The following is a 20142-nucleotide window of genomic DNA, read 5'->3' on the forward strand; positions in this document are numbered from 1 at the left end:
TGTGTGGTGTCCCTTTGTAGTGTTCTTCACTGTGTGAATGTGTATGGTCAAAAATGCTTCACACACTTCCTCTGAGATAAGCCTAGCTGCTCGTGCTACGTTACCACAGGGTTGAGCAGGGGTTATAAAAGGGTGTAGCCCCCTTACTCTGACTTAGGAAGAAGGGTCCCTACTTGGACAGTGGCCAGCCATTGCCAAATAGAGACCCCCATTTCTAACAGCCATCATGCATGCTTCCTCCTGGCACAGCGTGCAATGGCCCCTCACCCTCCTCACATCTGTGCATCAGAGCCTCAGGGATTATGTGAACACTCGCTCCCTCCTAAACAAAATGGGAGAGATTTATAACCGTAAGTCAGAAGTACACATGAAATTTATTTTAATGGTTGTATGCCATATGTTGAGGCAAGTAATATCAACCTGCAGTGGCTGGGACAGTCATATAGTATCCAGTACTTCACTTATCACTACATTATCATCTTAAGTATATTATTAACATTTTCTGGCTTCACATTACTATTTTTAACATCACTTCATCTACCTCAGCTTTATTACTATTATATTTACAGGTAGTACTTTCCCATTCCTACCTTACAATGTAGGTGTACGAAAAACAGCACCTCAAGCCAGCAACTTAAACAATACAATTTGAGCCACCCCAAAATGATTAGGACCAACTATGGGGACAGTGGGACATAGTTCACTTTAGGACAAAAGCAGAAAAAAATGCTGGATAACTCATTTCCACCATTCAGCTTGTGTGCACAGCCCCTTGTAACACCTGTGCCACTTCAAGTTAAATGGTCTATCAATGGACCAACATTTTTAAAAATGTCTTCACACACCCTCAACTCTCATACACAATTGTTTTAGCAGTCACGCACCAATCCATACCCTTCTTCCAGTGCTCCAAATCAGGGGTACTGAGACTACCCAATTGCAAAGCAACATCTCTTTGGGCTATCAGTCCCACAGCAATGAGGATCAATTTGTGCCTCAACTTATGTCACCTAAAATACCCTATATTGATTCGAGGAGCACTGGCATTCCACCCAACCCCTGCCTTTTGAACTACAAACCGCTTAAAACCGACTCCATACCAAACGGATCAGATCACACGCTTAAAAAATGTGCAGAAAGGTCCACTTCTTCCTTTTTCCATTTGACAGTTCTTCAACCAAGTCCACAGCTCAAAGTGTGGAATTGTTAGACTTGGCGTCCTTGGGGTGGTTTCCCCTGACTTTTTGCAACTACCTCCTGTATTTTTTATGCTGTGCTGTATTTTGTTTTTGCTGTATTAGATTCTTTGAGCACTTTGCCACTGCTGACTAGCTTCAAAGTGCAAGGGCTCCCTGTGTACATTGTAATTTTAACTGGTTATCCATAACTGGCACATTTGATTTCCTAGTAAGTCCTTAGTACAGTGCAGTGTGTGTGCCCAGGGCCTGTAATCCAAATGTTACTTGTGGGCCTGTAGCACTCATTGTGCCACCCATACAAGTAGCCTTCAAAATGTGTCTCAGACCTGCCACTGCAGTGTCTGCATGCTCAGTTTTAAACTACCTTGTCAATCTGGCAATTGCACCCACTTGCCAGGCCCTAACCTTCCCTTTTCTAACATGTAAGGCACCCCTAATGTAAGCCAATGGTACCCCCATTGCAAGGGTGCAGTCTATCCATGTAGTTCTACAGCTCACCATGCCACATAATTACACTACACAAATCCACTCCACACCACACAATTCTACTCCACACGATTCCACAACTAACTAATCGAATCCAACCTACATACTACCATGACACACCACATACATACACTCAATAACACATAAAAAAGACATTGCCATTTACGATGCCAATAGCTCTAAAACAAAAACAAAAAATTCAAAACCTATTGCATTTCCAATGCTTGTTCATCTATGCACCTAGGATCTGGGGTAACATGCCTGTATCCATCGGGACCGACCAAATGCTGGTACAATTTAGAAAAGAGTTGAAGACTCACCGTTTTTGACAACATTACATCACACAACCAGCCTCAAAGTAGTTACTTTTTCCATCATTCGTTGACTGTATGCCTGTTTTTGACCTTGTACTCATACATAAATACATGCATGCATACTTACATACATATACACCTCCTGAGTTTGAGGATGACTTCGCTGGGGTGATTGTGCAGGTGCTGTGACTATAAATGGAAGCTTTTTGCACAAATTATTTTTGTATAACCCCTGCTGTTGGTGGACTACAGTAAGTGTCTATGTCCATTGTTTTTCAAATTTGGAGTAAGAATCTACATGCACGCCATTTCATTCCATAAAATAGGTAGTACTTGCTGATTCTGTAAAGTGTATGAGCTCAGTACACACTGCAAGTGAGAATTGATTATTTTTAAAATATCGAATGGGGTATACTTTCCATATCATTTGTTTTTAACAGGTTATGAATAGTTGCCCAGTGAAAACCTCTGTTGATATTCCATGTTAAGGGCCACCACATTGTTTGGTTTCAAATTGTTTTAATTTTGCTTTGGTATGGGTTTAACTATGCTACCAGTGTATACATAAATATAGATACCAGGCTCTATGAAAAGTGGTAGTTTGAGTCGAGTAGAATACAAAAATTAATATCGGATATCCTTCAGTTGGTGTCCTTGACAGATAACTTACTTTAGTGCAAGACCAGATCGGTTTTCGGTAGTTTTCTGTAGCCCAGATGAATGCATTCAGCCTTCAGAATTTAGCTCAGGTTGTTCTAAAATGTGAGTCCTTGAGCTCCCTGTCTTGTGCAAGGAGTGGCTGGTGATCCTTGTCTAACAAGTGAGGTCATATGGGTAAAATGGAATGTATTTTGTTCCAGCCCTAGGTGTGGCTGCTGAATAAAACTATAAAGATGCCAGCCTAGAGCACTCTTTTCCTGTTTGGCAGCTTACAGTGTGGCACTGAGCGAGTTTACATTTCCATAGACCAGAGGTAAGTTTTATTTTCTACCATAGCTTTTAAAACATTAATACTGTTCCTGCTAACTCGATAATATTCTGCTATTATTCATAATAATAATCCACATTTGTAAAGCGCGAACAATCACCCGTAAGGGTTTCTAGGTGCTGGGGGCCGTCGGGAAGATTAAGGGGTATATTAACAATGCACCGATAACAAATTATCGCCGCTTTTGTGGCCGTTTTCGGACGAAAAGTGGCGATAATTTTATCGCCTTATCAGCAAAGACACACTATCGCGTGTTTTGCTGATTTTGCTCCCGTTTCCAGCAAACCTAACTTTGCATCGCTAATGAGATGCAAGGTAGGCGTGTCTGTGGAAACAACATGGGTAAATATCACAAAGGCAGCTTCGTGATATTTACAATGCGGGGAAGCGATTATTTAAATCGCGCTAAGTATGCCTTAACGCAGGAATTTAACGTCTGTTAAATTCCTGACTAAGGCATACTTAACATGGGGGGTGGATTGTGTGGCTAAGACCACAGGCTCCTATTATCAAGGGTATCGCCGTTTTCCATAGAACATCGCTGCTTTTCCAGCGATGTTCCATGGAAAACATCGCTATTGCTAGGATAATTATCGCCATTGCGCTGAACGTTGTTAATACAGCGCTAGTATGGCGATAATTATCTGCGGTAGCCGGCGTTAAACATTTCAACGCTAAGAGCGGCCAGCGATAATTATCGCTGGCCGTTGATGATATGCCCCTAAGCAAGCTATTGCCCAGAGTCACATGGTGCTGGGCTAATCTGCTGCTGGCGCCGGGGATCGAACCGTGATCCCCAGATTCGGGCATCAGTCGCCCTGGACGCCGCGCCACACCTCTTCCTAAACAAGAAAAGAGCACAGTACTATTTTTTACAATACAACACACAATTTTTTGTATTAATCCAATACACTTTTAATACACATTTGACATCCCCACAGTGAAGGTGCAGTTCGCATTTGAAGAGACCAGGGCGACCTTGCAATTTAGTTCTGTCATTTCTTTGTAGTTGTAATGGCTGAAACCGCTTCAAACATGCAATGAACCCACCTTTGTTATGTGTCTTTATTTTGAACAAATTGTTACGTTTCCTGCTGAAAGTCCTGTATTGTTAGATCAAGTGGCACAAAGAAAAGTAATACATTTTGAGGCAAATGTTTACATAAATTGAAATAATGCCTGATGTTTCAGGTCCCTGTAATAACAGGATTGACTACTCTTATTTTGTATATCAGAACAGATTTTTTAATTTTTTTATTTTGACCTTGCCATGCGATCATTATTATGATGGTGTCTTCGCGTTGTTCCGGAAAGATGTGCTGAAGAGTGTGCTTTTCCCGACATGTTAGTTTAGCAAGCTTGTCATAACAAATCTGGGACAGGTTGTGCTTCTAAAGGAATGTGTTGTTTTGAAGTGCAGTTTTCTTGGCGTCTAAAAACAGACCATGCATAGAGATGCAGGCATAGCCATGTCAATTTTAAATCTCAGTGGAAAATTCTGAGGTAAAACCCGATCATGGACGGGTCGTTATCAATGAGTCTTACCTCTGGAGTTTTTAGCGACTGCATTGTAATTGGGTTACTTGCTCCTTGCGTACCTACACGCGCTCTTGTCAAACATATCGAATGCCATTTGATGTGGTCTTACCACATCTGTAACATAGCAAAACTGCTTGAAATATGTGGAATCAAAGTGGAGATAGATCAGAGCAAATAATAAAAATACACAGATATTTTTTGTGTGCTCTTTTTTACAGTTTGTCCTCGAGTCTAAATGCCCACCGTAGTTTCCAGGCTTCTATTTTCTGTGATACTGTTAATTCACAAAACCTGATTCACAACTGTTTTTCACATCTACGTTTAGCTTCCGTCTGCAAAAAGCACGGAAGGTAGCTTCTTAGACACAATCTCGACCAGCCGACATTTATGCCTGCAAATGGGATTTACTACCAGAGCAATCTGACATTCTGTTGGATTTTCTGAAATAGGAATTATAAGGTTGAGGATTGAACGTGGCCGCTCCCAAACAAGGTGGGACGTAGTAAACTCCCACAACATAGATTTGTTTTCACATACCTGTTCCGTGCTTTTAAGCCTATTTACACTCGTAAACGTGCAGAAGTTTTAATGATTAGAGGATGTGAGAGCACTGTAAGTGATAAAACTAAAAAATGGAATGTGAACTTAAAAGAATAGGACGGGTGCTGAGATACAAACACTGATAGAGTAGAGCAGACGTTTAAACAGCTTATCAAAACAAGTCAATCGTTCAGTATCATAAAGAGGAAAGGAATGTTTTTTTAAACTTTCCTTTCACCCATCTATGTGCCTCTCTGCCAAATTATGTGTGACTCATACAGCCACATATCATTGCATTCTGCGACTTGTTATATTGGACCACCCAATAGAAGTATAAAGATACACCCCATAGTGAACCAAAAACTGCGACACAAAATAGCAAGGACTCGTTAAAAGTTGTCATGCATGACTGACAGAAGGACTCTTGAAGAAATTGGGGAGTGCAAGTGTGGTCGAGTTGTGCGTGTCAGTATGTGTCATCCTATGTGTTTTCTGTGTACATGGGTGTCTATATAAAACACAATGCTTTTGATGATTTGCCATTGTGAAAAAGCTCTGAGCATGGCAAACCTGTTTCTTCCGCTCAGCGCCATCGTAGATCAATTTGGCATGTTTGTCCTAGAAATCCAGAGGGCTTGAAGTCCCAAAAAAGTCTAAATCCCAGGTTTTTAAAAGCTGATAGAAGAAGTGAAGTTAGACATAGCCAAGGGTCGCATGGTCTCAGGAATAACACTTGGAGGTCAATAATCACTCCAGCAGAAGCCTCCAGTAGGGACCAGGTCAAGTCCAAGTGGTACTCGTCAGCTGGGCACTTCAGGAAAATAACCTCATGCAGATTGTTGTGTCCCTGTAGCCACACAAGAGGCCAGCCAACTGATACTTAGAGTCCATTTCTCTGGTAGGAGCAGATCCAGACCCTCAGGTCTCCGCACAGGTCTCAGACAGCAGCTGCAGTCCTTCTTCTGTTCTTCCATAGGTCCAGAGTGTTCTGAATAAGGCTTGTGGGGTGAGGGTAACTCCTAGATCCTCCCTTACTAATAGGGTAAACGTGCCATCGGGTAACACATGAAGGTTTTTCAGCAGTTGCTGTGTGTCTTACTGTAGACAGTCCCACAGTACCCATCAATCCCGAAATCCAAGAGGGAAAAACTGCTCTCCCTTTGTGGATAGCCTACGTGCCCACCCAGAAGTGTGGTCAGGGTAATAGCAGCACCTCCTTTGTGGTCTTTCCAAAGGAGTTCCAGGGTAACCTTCTCCCTTGAAGTTAGCCTATTTAGGTGTCATTTGACATTTGCTTATGATAGCGGAGGCTCTGTTGAAGTTAAACATGTTCCTAGGAACCACCCATATGGTCTTCCTTTCAGGGGAACAAAAATGGCTCCTTGCACCCGCCTATTGTCTCTGCTCTGAGTGTAGTTTTCCCACCTCATTAAGGCTATACATCAGCTGGGTGACAGTTGGAGGGCTAATACAAATTAGCCTCCAGGAGCTTGAGGCACAAAAATGGCGACTTTCTAAAAAGTCCCTTTCCTTAATATTTATCAAAAATCCGACATCACCAATAAGTTGGGCTTTAAAAAAAATAGTACTTTAATTATTTTTCTATCTTATCCCTAGCCTCAGATAGTAGAAGTATTATTTACTATAGCTGCCATGTGTTTCTCTTTTGGGGCAGGCAGCCTCCCTACAGTGAAAATAGCTTTTGGGTACTGGTCACTGTATGTAACGTTTACTTTAAATATCTACATGTCCTACTTTTAAATACCAAGCACCCTACCTTGTGGGCTACAAGCCCTACATAGGAGTGACTTATTAGTATTTAAAAGGGAGGTCTCCTTGTATCAAAAAGGGTCATTTGATAGATCACGCAGCAGTTTTAAAACAAACTGCAGCAACCAGATTACAGTGGTAGGCCTGGAGCTATGTTTTCTTATCACTAGTAAATAGAACAGTAGTGCTGTAGTCCAGAGGTGATGTTTAACTTTCCATGCTATGGCTGAATATTGGGACAATATATACTATGGTCTTACAGGAAAATTAAATAGGCCAAACCTGACATGCTTTAGGGGTCCAATCACATGTACTGGGGCCTGGATAGCAGTATCCTTGCAGCATCAGTCCGCAAAAATGAGGGTCGGTGAGCACTGAAAAAGAGGCACTTTTTCACAGATATCAAATATTTATATATTTCCCGATGCATTTCATGGCTTAGCCCTACTTCAGGGTTCACGTTCTCATGGGGATGGTGGGTACCACAATTAGGCAGCCAGGTTGAGTATTTGATGGATGTTTTGTCAACTGGTAGCTCTGCAGATTTTAAATGAATGAACCCCCATTTTTTTGTTTTTGGCAACATAACATAATGCAATATCAGAGGGTGTGGTGGCCACTCTACTGAGGATGGATCATTTCTGCATCTTCCATGACAATGTAAAGCCTACTTCCCTCGGAGTGCCAATGTTCTTCTGAAGATTATGCTAATCCTCAGCACAGTTTCACATTGAGATAAAATATCCAGCAGCACTGGAATTGATGCCCTTGTTATAGGCAGTGAAACATTAGATCAGGAAGGATTATGGTGTTTCCTTCTATAACAGGACTGTTGTCCACTTTTTGTCTTCAAATGATGAAGGATTTCCTGGAAGGATGCCGAACATCACTTCAGGGGACCTAGCAAAACCCTGCCCTATGTCTTGGGTGGAGTTTTTGGTTAGGTATAAAGAGCTTGTATGTGAGCAGTAGGCCTCTCTTTCTGCTTTGTGGCAATCCAACTGTGGATTAACTGTTTATTAATTCAAACATCTGTTAAATAAGCCAGTGTCGAAAAATGTCTTCTACCAAAATGATGTGTCTTGGTTAATGTGTTGCCTTAATGTTACTACCTAATTTAACTCTTCGGGATTCATATGAATAGAGTATAGCAATGCTATGATCTCTGTGTGGTGTTCTCATTCACATGAGGACTTACTATTGAAGTTCTGTCCCTTATTGACTCACAAAGATTTGCTTTGCCTCTGGCTGTTTTGCATTTTGCATCATAACAAGAGATAACAGGGAGCAGATCACAATGTCATAGTCTTTTTGTTCTAACATTGGTGAGGCGGAATTCTGACTCAATGAACGGGCTGGGCACAAGTTTTAAAATTCACTATTATTCATTCCTGGAATATTTCCACTTCACTTTCTTTAAAAATAACTTCAAACTTTGGCGGTTGCACCAGATAGATATCAATTTAAGAAGTATGGAAATATAAAAAGCTTTCCGTTTTATGTTTCTAGGATCAAACATTTGCTCACGCTCCAGGCAACTTGGGATCTACTTTAAGGACAAATAGTCCTTACTCTGTAGTTAAGATGCATTGACTAATAAGGGAGGCCTGGAGCATTGTTTTCATGCTTTCTCTAGAAATCATGAAGGATGACTGTTAATTTCTTATTGTTATCTTTCTTGTAAGGCAGCAAATAATTGCCCTAGTGGATTGCCATTTAACAGCCCAGAATGAACAGTTGACCCTAAGATCTGAGGGAGTTTCTACTTCTTTAGGATTGAGATATCAAGCAAGGTTACATTTGGAATCCTCCATGGGCCTCTCAGCCAGATTGAAGCAGTCAAGTACATTGTGCAAGGACTGATCAAGTGTAAACTTGTGAGACTAAGCGATAATGAATTAAGGTAGAAATTGCAGTATTTAAGAAGTGAAAATACCACTTCATTATGAGGTACTATGGGTATGCACCAGTGAAGAGGAGAGATTTATCAATTAGGTATAGAGGTGAGTGTTGGACGAGAGACAGAAATGCACATTCCTGTAGACCCCTAGAAAGCTAAAGGATGTTTTGTTTCTCTTTAGACTCCAGAAAAGGATTTACTCAATCTCTGTCCAGTTCCAGGGTAGGGAAGGTCCGGATAAGAGTTTGAGAATGCCCATAAACAGACGTTTTGCATCTTTTCACATGGGTTCAAGACTAAACACTAGTTGACACGTCCAGAGCCAACCTGTAGTATGGTGTTTACTCCTAATTAATATTACACTAACGTAGGGCAATATTGCGCAGAAGTAAATGGACAACTGCTAGGTCAAATTTTATGAATGCCTAGAGGTGTTAATCATGCTATCGTTGATGATAAAAGTAATTGACAATTGAAAATAACGTTCTGAATTAGGCACTTTTTGCTTTGTTAGGGACGTGTGTATATATTTGATGCAAGAATGATTTAAAACATTTTGGGGCATATTATCAAGGACGGCGCTAAAATTATTGCCGGTTTAGCGGCAGAAAACTGCCACTAAAACGGCGATAATGGGCTTGATAATATGCCCTGGAGAATTCCAATAGAAGCCCATGTTGACACCAGAATATGGACTTCTATTGGAATTCTCCAGGGCATATTATCAAGCCCATTATCGCCGCTTTAGCTGTATTTTTCTGCCGCTAAACCGGCGATAATTTTTAACGCCATCTTTGATAATATGCCCCTATGTTTTTAAACAGGGTCAATCATTGTTATGACTCTAGGCAGCTAACAATCACATGCTTAAAATGAATCAGCTAACTTAATTTCAAACAAATAATCATAGACAGTGCTCAGACTGTGAGACAGCAGAAACATGTTCACTCGGGGATGGAAATGAAAGACTTTGTCAGTTACTGCTTCTTTTTTAAAAATAAATATTTTGGCGTTCACACCCACAGAAGAATGAAGGTGCATTTTGATCGGTAGCATATTACTTGAAACTCAATGGATCAAAAAACTGTAGACTGCAGACATGTGCCCCACCCTGTCTGAGTCATAGGAAACTAATGAAAATTGGCAGTTGTAAACACGCCTGCAAAGACAAGACGAGACAATAATATCCAGCAGCATTCAAGTTGAGACATTTAATGGAATCTAGAGTCTCTGCTTTCCCTTCATACTGACTGCAGATGATTTAAAATGCTACTGCGGGCTAGATTCTCGGCCTTTATAGGTTTTGGATCTTCTAAAGTTAGATCATATCACCCAACAAGAAGCAACTACACATTCATGTCCAAGAAAGGGTTAGGTTCTATACTTTTCTCCTGATTTGTAAGTGTTTCAAACGTCATCCCCCTTTGTAGTATTCGGGTACAGATCAGCCACTATGCCATTGACAACGACTCCAATCATCTAATAACCTATTTGTAGTAACCGTAAATGTTTGCACTCCTTTTAGGTGTGGCCAAAGACATTTTTAGCTACCCCCAAGCCTATTGTTAACATAAAAAAAGAATAAAAGCACATTAAAAATACAGAATATTTAGAAAAAGGGGCATTGGGTCAGCCCTCTTCACCTATTGTACGTTTGGAAGCGCCAGACATATTTTGAAACATTCTTCAGGAGAGACATTTGGTGGTGAAAGTGCCAGTTAATGACACGTGTACTTTGCCTGTTTATGACATCTAACATTGGCCTGCAGTTGCAAGAGTTTTGAGAGGATAATGAAGCAAACTCAGTTCTGCTTTTTTCTGTTGTGCATGATGGTGATCAATTGCCCCTTCATCTGTTATTGACACTTTGAGTCATTCGAAGGGACAGTACCAAGGGACAGTGCATATATGTGTATATATATATATTATCTACTGGCGGTCGCCAGTAGATAGTTATAGTTAGGAACGTGTTTCCATAGGAAATCTGAAAATTCTATTTTGAATAACTTTGGCGCCGGTTGACGAATCTTCGCGAAATTTTCAAAACTAATGGGGCGCTCCGCTCAGCTCCTACCCTGAAAGTCTCGGGGGGATTCGTCAAGCGGGGGCCGAGAAAAAAGGGAGGTCCCAAAACGCGTTTTCCCCATGCATTTTCCCATAGGACCTTTAGTCGAAGGTACAGCCCAAACGGCTGAACAGAATTACTTGAAATTTGGCAGAGTGGTAGCCATAAGGTCAAGGAAGTGCCTTTTGCAGGTCTGGTGTAAATCTGTTCAGTATTTCCTGAGAAAATAGCATTTAAAAGCATATCAATATCTATACGCGCGCAGGGTGCGCGCACCGTGCAGGCAACCTAACGTGCGCGAGAGTAATTCTGATTGGTGGTTACATGTTAGTCAACGTTCGAATCGGTCGAAATCAGGAAGTGTCGGCCGCCATTTTGTTTGTTTTCAGTGCGAGAGTGAAAAAGGAAGGTGGCGAACGTGAAAAGGGGGCAGGGTAGAGAGTTCCTGACCCCCTAGCCATTGTCAGGGGGTCCCTGAAGGACCCCGAAGGCAGAAGAAAAAAAATATATATTTTTTTAAATCGCGGGGGTGCGTGCACTGTGAAAATATATAAAAAAAATAATAATACATAAATAAATTAGCATTTAAAAAACCGTACAAATTCACTGAAAAAACCATAGGTTTCACACACGTTATAGTTAGGAATTAGCATTTAAAAAACCTTGCAAATTCACTTAAAAAACCATAGGTTTCACACATGTTATAGTTAGGTGGATATTTCACTCGTAAAAAAACAATTAAATTCCCCCGTTATAATTAGTTCAGATAACTATAACTCGCGCGACCGCCACTCTATCACAATGATGATGTCATCAGTGATGTCATGAGTGACGTCACTGACCATGTCATGAGTGATGTAATATGTGACGTCATGAGCAGTGGATTGCGGGCGCGCGAGTTATAGTTATCTGAACTAACTATAACGGGGGAATTTCATTGTTTTTTTACGAGTGAAATATCCACCTAACTATAACATGTGTGAAACCTATGGTTTTTTAAGTGAATATATATATATTCACTGAAAAACCATAGGTTTCAGGGGCGTTGTAGTTAGCTGGACTTTTCACTCGTACAAAACCATTGAAATTTCCCCAATATAGTTAGTTCAGCTAACTATAACTCGCGCGCCCGCAATGCACTGCTGATGACGTCACATATTACATCACTCATGACATGGTCAGTGACATCACTGATGACATCACTGATGACATCTCAAATGACATCACTGATGACATCACTGATGACATCATCCAGTGAATGTGTGTTTTTCTGAAAATTACTTATGTGTTATATATATATCTCAAGGTCGATGGAAGAATACATGGGTATATAGGTGTCTAAATGGATGATTTGTTTTTGAAAAATGTATTGTATAACTGACTGATTAAGTGTATCTTAGTAAATACATGGCTTAGTGAGTAATGTTTAAATATGTAAATATCCGTATCAGTCTCTCACTTTGTGTATAAGTGGCTGCATGGGTTGGTGAGTAGCTAAATGAGTGTCGATATAGTTTATTAGTTGGTTTTTTGAGTATCAGTATGAGTGTCTGAGTGTCTGTATGGTTCGGTGGGGGGTGTTATGTAGTGCATAGGTGCATGAATGAGTGACTCACTGTTTGTATGTGTTGAAGACAGCATGTGTACAGGACTGTATGGGTGGATGAGTGTGTGCATGGGTGTGTTAGTGAGTGAATGACTGTCTCAATAGTGTCTTTATGAGTAACTACATATGTTTTAAACTAGTATATGTGACAATTGGTGTATATACGTGAGTATATGTGAGAGTGAGAGATTGAAAGAGTTCCTGAATGAATAAGTATGTGTTTCTATAAGTGATTGTTTAAAAGACTAAGTATGTGTAAGTTTCTGTAGAAGTAAGTGTGGTGGTGTGTGTATAACTGTATATGCAAGTACATGGATGTTTGATTCTTTATTAGCATGAGTGACTATGTGTGTGAGCAACTCTATGGATGAGTGGCATTGTGTAACAGGATGTATATGTGTATCAGTACATATGATGAGTGAGTACATGTATGAGTGACTGTATAGGACTGTTGGTGAATTAGTGCACATGTATGTGGATCTTAGAATTACTGAATAGGTTGTTGTAACTGATATTGGTATGTCCATTGTTTTGAAAATTTTATAGTTTCTATTTTTGAATGTGTGTATCAAAGGTTATATCAGGGGGAGAGGAAGTCTGCCACTCTATCACAAGGATGATGTCATCAGTGATGTCATGAGTGATGTCATTTGAAATGTCATGAGTGATTTCACTGACCATGTCATGAGTGATGTAATATGTGATGTCATCAGCAGTGCATTGCAGGCGCGCGAGTTATAGTTAGCTGAACTAACTATAACGGGGGAATTTCAATGGTTTTGTACGAGTGAAAAGTCCAGCTCACTATAACGCCCCTGAAACCTATGGTTTTTTCAGTGAATTTCTAAGGTTTTTTAAATGCTAATTCCTAACTATAACGTGCCTGAAACCTATGGTTTTTTCAGTGAATATATATATATATCAATTTCAAAGTTATGCCTGTTGTCAAAGACGCCACACATCGGGTGAGTATAACCAACGATTTCTTTATTTGCAGGAAGCAGCATCGCAACCAAGCCCCAGCCAACACGATGTTTTCCTCAAGCCCAACGCGTTTCATGCTATATATATATATATATGTGTGTGTGTCTGTATATATATATTTATATATATATATATATATATATATACACACACACACACACACACACACACATATCTGCCTGTCACGCCGTCAACCTGCCAATGCTAATGACTCGTCGGTGCCAGACGGGGTGGCGGGAGCCACGAATATCGGTGAAAAACAACAAATTTCAGCCGGAACGGCCTTTGTTGAGTTGGTGTGCCGCCTCCTTCCTGACTGGGATTTGGATTTTCACTGATATAGATATTTACATATATATATATATATGCTTGCTCCCATGCACCTTTCGAAAACGGAGCACCCGCCAGCGAGTGATCCGTTTTCGAAAGGTGCATGGGAGCAAGCATTTACACAACGGAAGCACCGCCCTGGTAAAGAAGACATCCAATAGAGGCAGTTCGGGTACAACGGACGACGGAGGTCAGCTGGGTATAATACCTAAAGACAGTCCGGTAAGCTGAACGCCGTGAAAGACTTTGAATGTGATTGACCAGGGCTTGGCGAGGGGAAGACGGATTAGACCAATTTTTAGAGCGCAGGAGCCCGGGACCGGTGCTCCAATTTGAAAACAAACAGCATGTTCAGTGAAACAGCGCGTAGGGAAGCGGCCGCTGATATGTTTAAGAGGAAAACCACAGATTCAACAAGTCCGGCAACTACGGACAAAGTGCCTACATGTAACAACTTGCAAATGAAATTTACAAAACTAGAGAGACTGTATGAACGCGAAATGCGCAAATGGTGGGAGGCGACCTCCCTCCAAAACTATATCGAGGTTGAGAGGGTCCCACGAGGTCTGCGCATTTATACGGTGCCCGCCTACGAAAATCCGGACCCGCTCCTGTTGGAGGAGTGGGCTGCACATATAGCTTCATCATGCAAAGGGAGTCTAGAAATCCTGGTCAAGTTCGCGTGGAGCGACAGGACAAAGACCCTAGCGGAAATCGAGAAGGCGGAGGAAGAGATCGCCAAATACACAGATAAAAACAAACAGGAAGAAATGAGAGACAAAATGAAGAAACGATTACAACAGTATGAATTAAAAATCCGGCATAGAAAACAAGAAAAATTCGAACGCGACGAAAGAGACTACCTTATGGGGAGAGTACTAACGTTCGCTAAAAAGTTTGATGGACCCCGGAAAGAAATGTCTAAGAGCAAGCAGACACCAATACCAACACCAGAAAGAATTGAGACATCAGAATCAGATGTGACCGAAAATGAGCAGTCCGGAGATGAGACAGCGGGCCCTTCTGGTGAACCAACGAAAACCCCTTTTCACCAAGAGTTCAACTTGATACGACAGTCATGGTTGAGGGGGGGGAAAAGCAAGCCCCCAGAAGTGGACGGAGGCAGACCAGAAGGAGTGGCTGGAAGAGGAAGAGGAAGGGGCAAAACAACCAGGAACAAGAGAGGCGCAAGGTGGTAGATAAAAAGGATAACCTTACCATCATTAATTTGACTTCTAAACAACTAACCAAGACAGAGGAATCAGTATTGAAATTGGGGCTATCCTTCTGTCCACAAACGAAGTTCGAATTTACACAAACGAGGATTGATTTATTCAAATTCACTAGAAAACTCAAACTACATAAGTTTTTTAAGATCAAACCAACGAATAAAGAAGCCAGATTAATCAAAGGAAATGTGAAAGAGACAGATTTACTAACGGTGGATGACCTCACTACATTGGAACTGTTAGAAGAACTACGACAAGGACAGGAATCGATCACAGAAGAAAATGAAATGACAACAACACAAAGAGCCAGAAACTTGGGGTTAGATCAGGAAGCCCCATGCAGCAACTTCAAACCGGTTTCACAATTTTTACCTCAAATGCCTCAAGATGCGATTGATGTGTTTTCTGAATCGGTGATCAAGGATCTCGTGCAGTTGCGAGAGAAAGAAAATTACAGAACCACCAAACGCAACCTGACTAAAGCCCAAGAAAAAACCCTGAGAGAACTACAAAGTGATCCGACAGTAGTCTACAAACCTTCTGACAAAGGGGGCAATATTGTCCTGATACCGAGGGAACAGTATGTGAGGGAAGCCCTACGACAACTAACTGACACACACAATTATGAACTGACAACTAAGAGGAAGTATGAGGAGAGCATCAACGAGTACCATCAAAAGATTAAGAAATGGCAGGACAAATCGATGTTAACCATGGAAGAGTTTTTATTTTTAAGAGCCATCAATCCCATAACTCCAACGTACTATTATTTGCCCAAGGTCCATAAGGACAAAGTGAATCCACCCGGCAGACCCATAGTCTCATCATTGGGCAGTCTAACTGAAAAGATGTCTGTATTTGTGGACCATTTTCTATTCCAGTTTGTCCTACAATTGTCCTCTTATATAAGAGACACTAAAGATTTCATTTCATGCATTGAAAAAGTTAGATGGGAGTCATCATTCGTCCTCATAACACTGGACATTACAGGACTATACACATGCATAGACCACGAACAGGGACTGGAGGCGGTGGAATATTTCCTGAATAAAAGGTCGATCAAACTACTGGAACACAATAAGATGCTTATTGAATTTATAAGGTTTTGCCTATACAATAACATTTTTCTTTTCCAAGGTGACCTCTACAGGCAGGTGTCGGGGACCGCGATGGGTACCTGCTTCGCCCCCAGCTACGCGAATTTGTTCGTGGGCTGGTGGGAGGAGCAGGTGGTCAGGTCCCCCACCAATGCTGCATGGACAGCCAACATAGTGACCTGGCATAGGTACATTGACGACCTCTTCATAGTTTGGAGAGGGTCTACCAATAGTGCCAAAGACTATATAGCCCACTTGAACAACAACAACCTTAATCTTCACTTCACAGGCGAGATTAGTTCAGTGGCAGTGAACTATCTCGACCTGGAAGTGAGGATTCAAGAGAGCAAGATCACTACGGCTCTATATAGAAAGCCAACTGCAGGCAATAGCACTCTACACGCTACTAGTGGCCACCCAGACAAATTGAAGAAAAGCATCCCATATGGGGAATTATTGCGTTTGAAACGCAATAGCTCAAGGGATTGCGACTTCACACATGCAGCAAGAGAGAGCATAGAGAGATTCGCTGCTAGAGGCTATGACCTAAAGTTACTAGATAACACCTTTGAAAAGGTCAAGAAGATACCAAGAGGAAAACTGTTAGAGGCTAACAAAAAGGAAGAAAAGAAAGATGAGGGCAAATTCCGCATAATTACGACCTTTTCTGAGGATGCAGACTCCTTAAGACGCATTTTCAGTAAAAACTGGCACATCTTGAAAACTGACCAGATTATTGGGAAGGATATTCCACCCGTCCCCTTAATGACTTTTAGAAAAGCGAGATCACTAAAAGACAAATTGGTCCACAGCCATCTGGATAACCCCACAGTGAAACAAGGGACGTTTGGGGAATTAAGGGGATTTTACCCGTGTGGGAAATGTAAGGCATGTGCATTTAGCAAAAGAACCCTTAACTATGAAATTAAGGGTATGAAAGAGAGACAAACCATCAAAAAATTTATCACGTGCCAAACCACGCATGTAGTCTACTGTCTGACGTGTCCCTGCAAGCTTAAATACATCGGGAGCACTATACACAGTGTTAAAATCAGAATTCTTGAGCACATGCGTGCTATCACTAACAGGGACATGAGCTACCCAGTTGCCAGACACTTTGCCATTAAACACCAGAGCAACAGGAACCTACTTCAGTTTTTTGGGCTTGATCATGTGCCCCTTCACACCAGAGGAGGGGACAGGGTCCTCAAATTGAGGAGATTAGAGTCAAGATTTATTATCGATCTACAGACAAAAAGCCCGAAAGGTTTAAACAGCAATAAAGAATTAACGGTACACCTGGGGATATAAGAAATAATATAATGATAAAACTGATGAATCTGTATATACCTCTTACTGACAAATGCACACACTATGAGGGCTAGCCGATACACGGCAATATTTATTAAAGTGAGGAGGTTAAGGGTGGTTCTATGGAGCCACAAATGCCGATCCACGGCGAGATCTCAATTTCGTTTGTAATGAATTGACGAGGAAGCACACTTCATAAATAATGAATTTTGTCGATAATTCTGTTGCAAATATTGTAAATATTGTATATAACTTTATTTGACAAACTAGTGTGAACGCAATACGTGCATACTGAAAGATGGCGCCCACAGTAACTTGGTGGGAAATAGTCCTTCGTTGCTTTTATTGCCCGTAAAGGATAATGTGATGCATTTTTTGTATATAAAATGGCGCCGCGCTGTATCTGTGATGCAACACACTGACGAAGGGAAGACCCGAAACGCGTCTGTGAAGCGCTAAATAAAAATTGGTAACCAACCTAACCCGTGAGTGCTGCTATCTTCTTCCCGGACGGGAGTGGGAAAACTTTGGAGCGAGATATATATATATATATATATATATATATATATATATATATATATGTTCCAAACCACGTGGTGTCAGTAAAAATAGCATTTCCGGCTATTTTCTTTTCTTTTCTTTCCTTTTTCCTTTCTTCCTTTTTTCTTTTCCTTCTTTCTTTTCTTTTTCTCTCCCTCTATCTTTTCCCTTGTTATTTCCACTTCTCTGTTACATTAGGTCATTTTGATTATTCCTTTATATAATTTATAGTTCCACTTGGGATATATGAATTTGTGTATTTTATATAAGGATGTATAGAGGGATAATCAGATAATAGCCACTTGGCGGATTATGTTTTTTGAAATAATAAAGAAATATAAATTATGGCTGACAATTAAAAGATACATCATGACCGTCATATAACTAATATAGAGTATCTTGAGGAATATTTAATGAATACATTGATGTTTCACTGAAGGTTTGTTAGAATGATTGGCTCTAACAATCAGGGGAAGATTACTATAAGTGGTACAACCAATCTTTCAGGAATATTGTGGTGAAGCGCAATATGGTTAATTCATTATTTTGAGTTTTAATTTTATGCATGTCACATATTCTTGTATTGAATGCCATATTGGAATTTGTAGATTGTTAAATTTATTTTCATCTACCATGTGAAAAATCATTAGAAGAAAAACAATATTTATTATATTGAAAATATTTAAAATACTGAAAGTATTAATCATGTATTTATGAAACACATTACAAAATTGCCGATGTTTCTCCTTTGCTTGGTGCTATGCTTACACTATTTGTCCACTTTTTATGTTAATGGTGAGGTCACGCTGTACGTGATTAATTTGTATATATGTTAAGAGCAAAACACATTGAATTCACGCTTGAGCAAGGCATGTTGACGCAGAAACGCGTTGGGCTTTTCTCGGCTTGGTGCTATGAAAATAAAAAGGATTCCCAAGAGCTTTTGAGTTTGAGTTACAATTTTGGCGGAAAGAGTATGTGAGTGCATCCGTGTACGTAGTGGTTTGGAATCCAAAACAGGGACGCCTCGGACCTGACGTGCACTGCTACAAAGTGTCCCGGCCAGTACGAGGAAGGAAAAAAAAAGAAAAGAAATATATATATATATATTTTCACTTAAAAAACCATAGGTTTCACACACGTTATAGTTACGAATTAGCATTTAAAAAACCTTGAAAATTCACTTAAAAAACCATAGATTTCACACATGTTATAGTTAGCTGGACATTTCCCTCGTAAAAAACCAATGAAATTCCCCCGTTATAGTTAGTGGAGGCAACTATAACTCACGCGACCCCAATCCTCTGCTGATTACGTCAGATATTACATCACTGTATTTAGACACCTATTTACCCATGTCTTCTTCCATTAATCTTTAGCTATACATATATTACAAATATTTATTTTTCAGAAAGACACATATGTAATCAGTGATGTAATATCTGACGTCATCAGCAGAGGATTGCGGTCGCGTGAGTAAAAAGCATTCTTTTGAAATATTTTCAGCCGGATTCATGCTGGGTGTGCAAATTTGACCAGAAAAAAAAAAGAAACGAAGCGCGGGTGGGCCAGGTCCCAGAGGCAATGTGCCTTACATATGAGGGGGCCACGTGGGCCCTGACGCCCCGGGGACTGTCACCTCCCTGAGGCTTTATTAATAATGGACAGCGGGGGTCTTGTGGTTCCCCCAAGCCCTGGGGACCGCCTCCTCCCCAGAGCATTCTTCACTTTTGTCCACACATTCTCCTTCATCCATCTTACCTCCCCTGCTGACTTCTGTGTCCTCAATTCTGGTAATCCCTCCGACCTTCTTTCATCTTCTCTCTTCACTTCCCTTCCCCCAACTTCTTTCCCTATTTCACCATTCTACTGTAATTTCCCGATTTTTTTCCTCATTGTATCTATTTTATCTTTCCACCAGTCCTAAACACATTTGTCTCTTTACTCCCCAACCATTCAATGCACCCATTCATAAAATTGTTCTCCCATTTGCAGGTTCACAGTATACATGGGGTTATAGGCCAGAAATATTGGGTTTGCCAATGCTTCTTTAAATTTGATGATGTTCCTCAGGTGCGTCCTTTTCAAGTGCAGAAATAATATGAGGTTATATGAGTAAGATTTCAAGTCAACAGTTACGCCTTTCCCTCTAAGTAATCCAATCGGTATGATCTGTCTACATCCATCAAGGCACTCACTCAACAAATAATCCACTCACCCATGCATCCAGCCTTCCACACATGC

General features: G+C 40.7%; 1 protein-coding gene across 2 annotated transcripts in view; it reads left to right on the forward strand.

Moving 5' to 3' along the window:
* The first annotated feature begins 2907 nt into the window (after positions 1-2907).
* The window catches only part of LOC146866039 (annexin A1-like), a 253724-nt gene continuing 236489 nt past the window's right edge, over positions 2908-20142 (forward strand). Inside the window, exons 1-2 of one of the 2 annotated variants that reach the window (XM_085633058.1) lie at positions 2908-2972; positions 19310-19370. The gene's annotated coding sequence lies outside the window, so the exon portion shown is untranslated. The remainder of the gene's footprint in view (positions 2973-19309; positions 19371-20142) is intronic. The other variant, XM_085633057.1, reaches the window with a different exon arrangement.

The sequence above is a fragment of the Triturus cristatus genome, chromosome 2_1, assembly GCF_964204655.1.
Source record: "Triturus cristatus chromosome 2_1, aTriCri1.1, whole genome shotgun sequence".
Taxonomy (NCBI): Eukaryota; Metazoa; Chordata; class Amphibia; order Caudata; family Salamandridae; genus Triturus; species Triturus cristatus.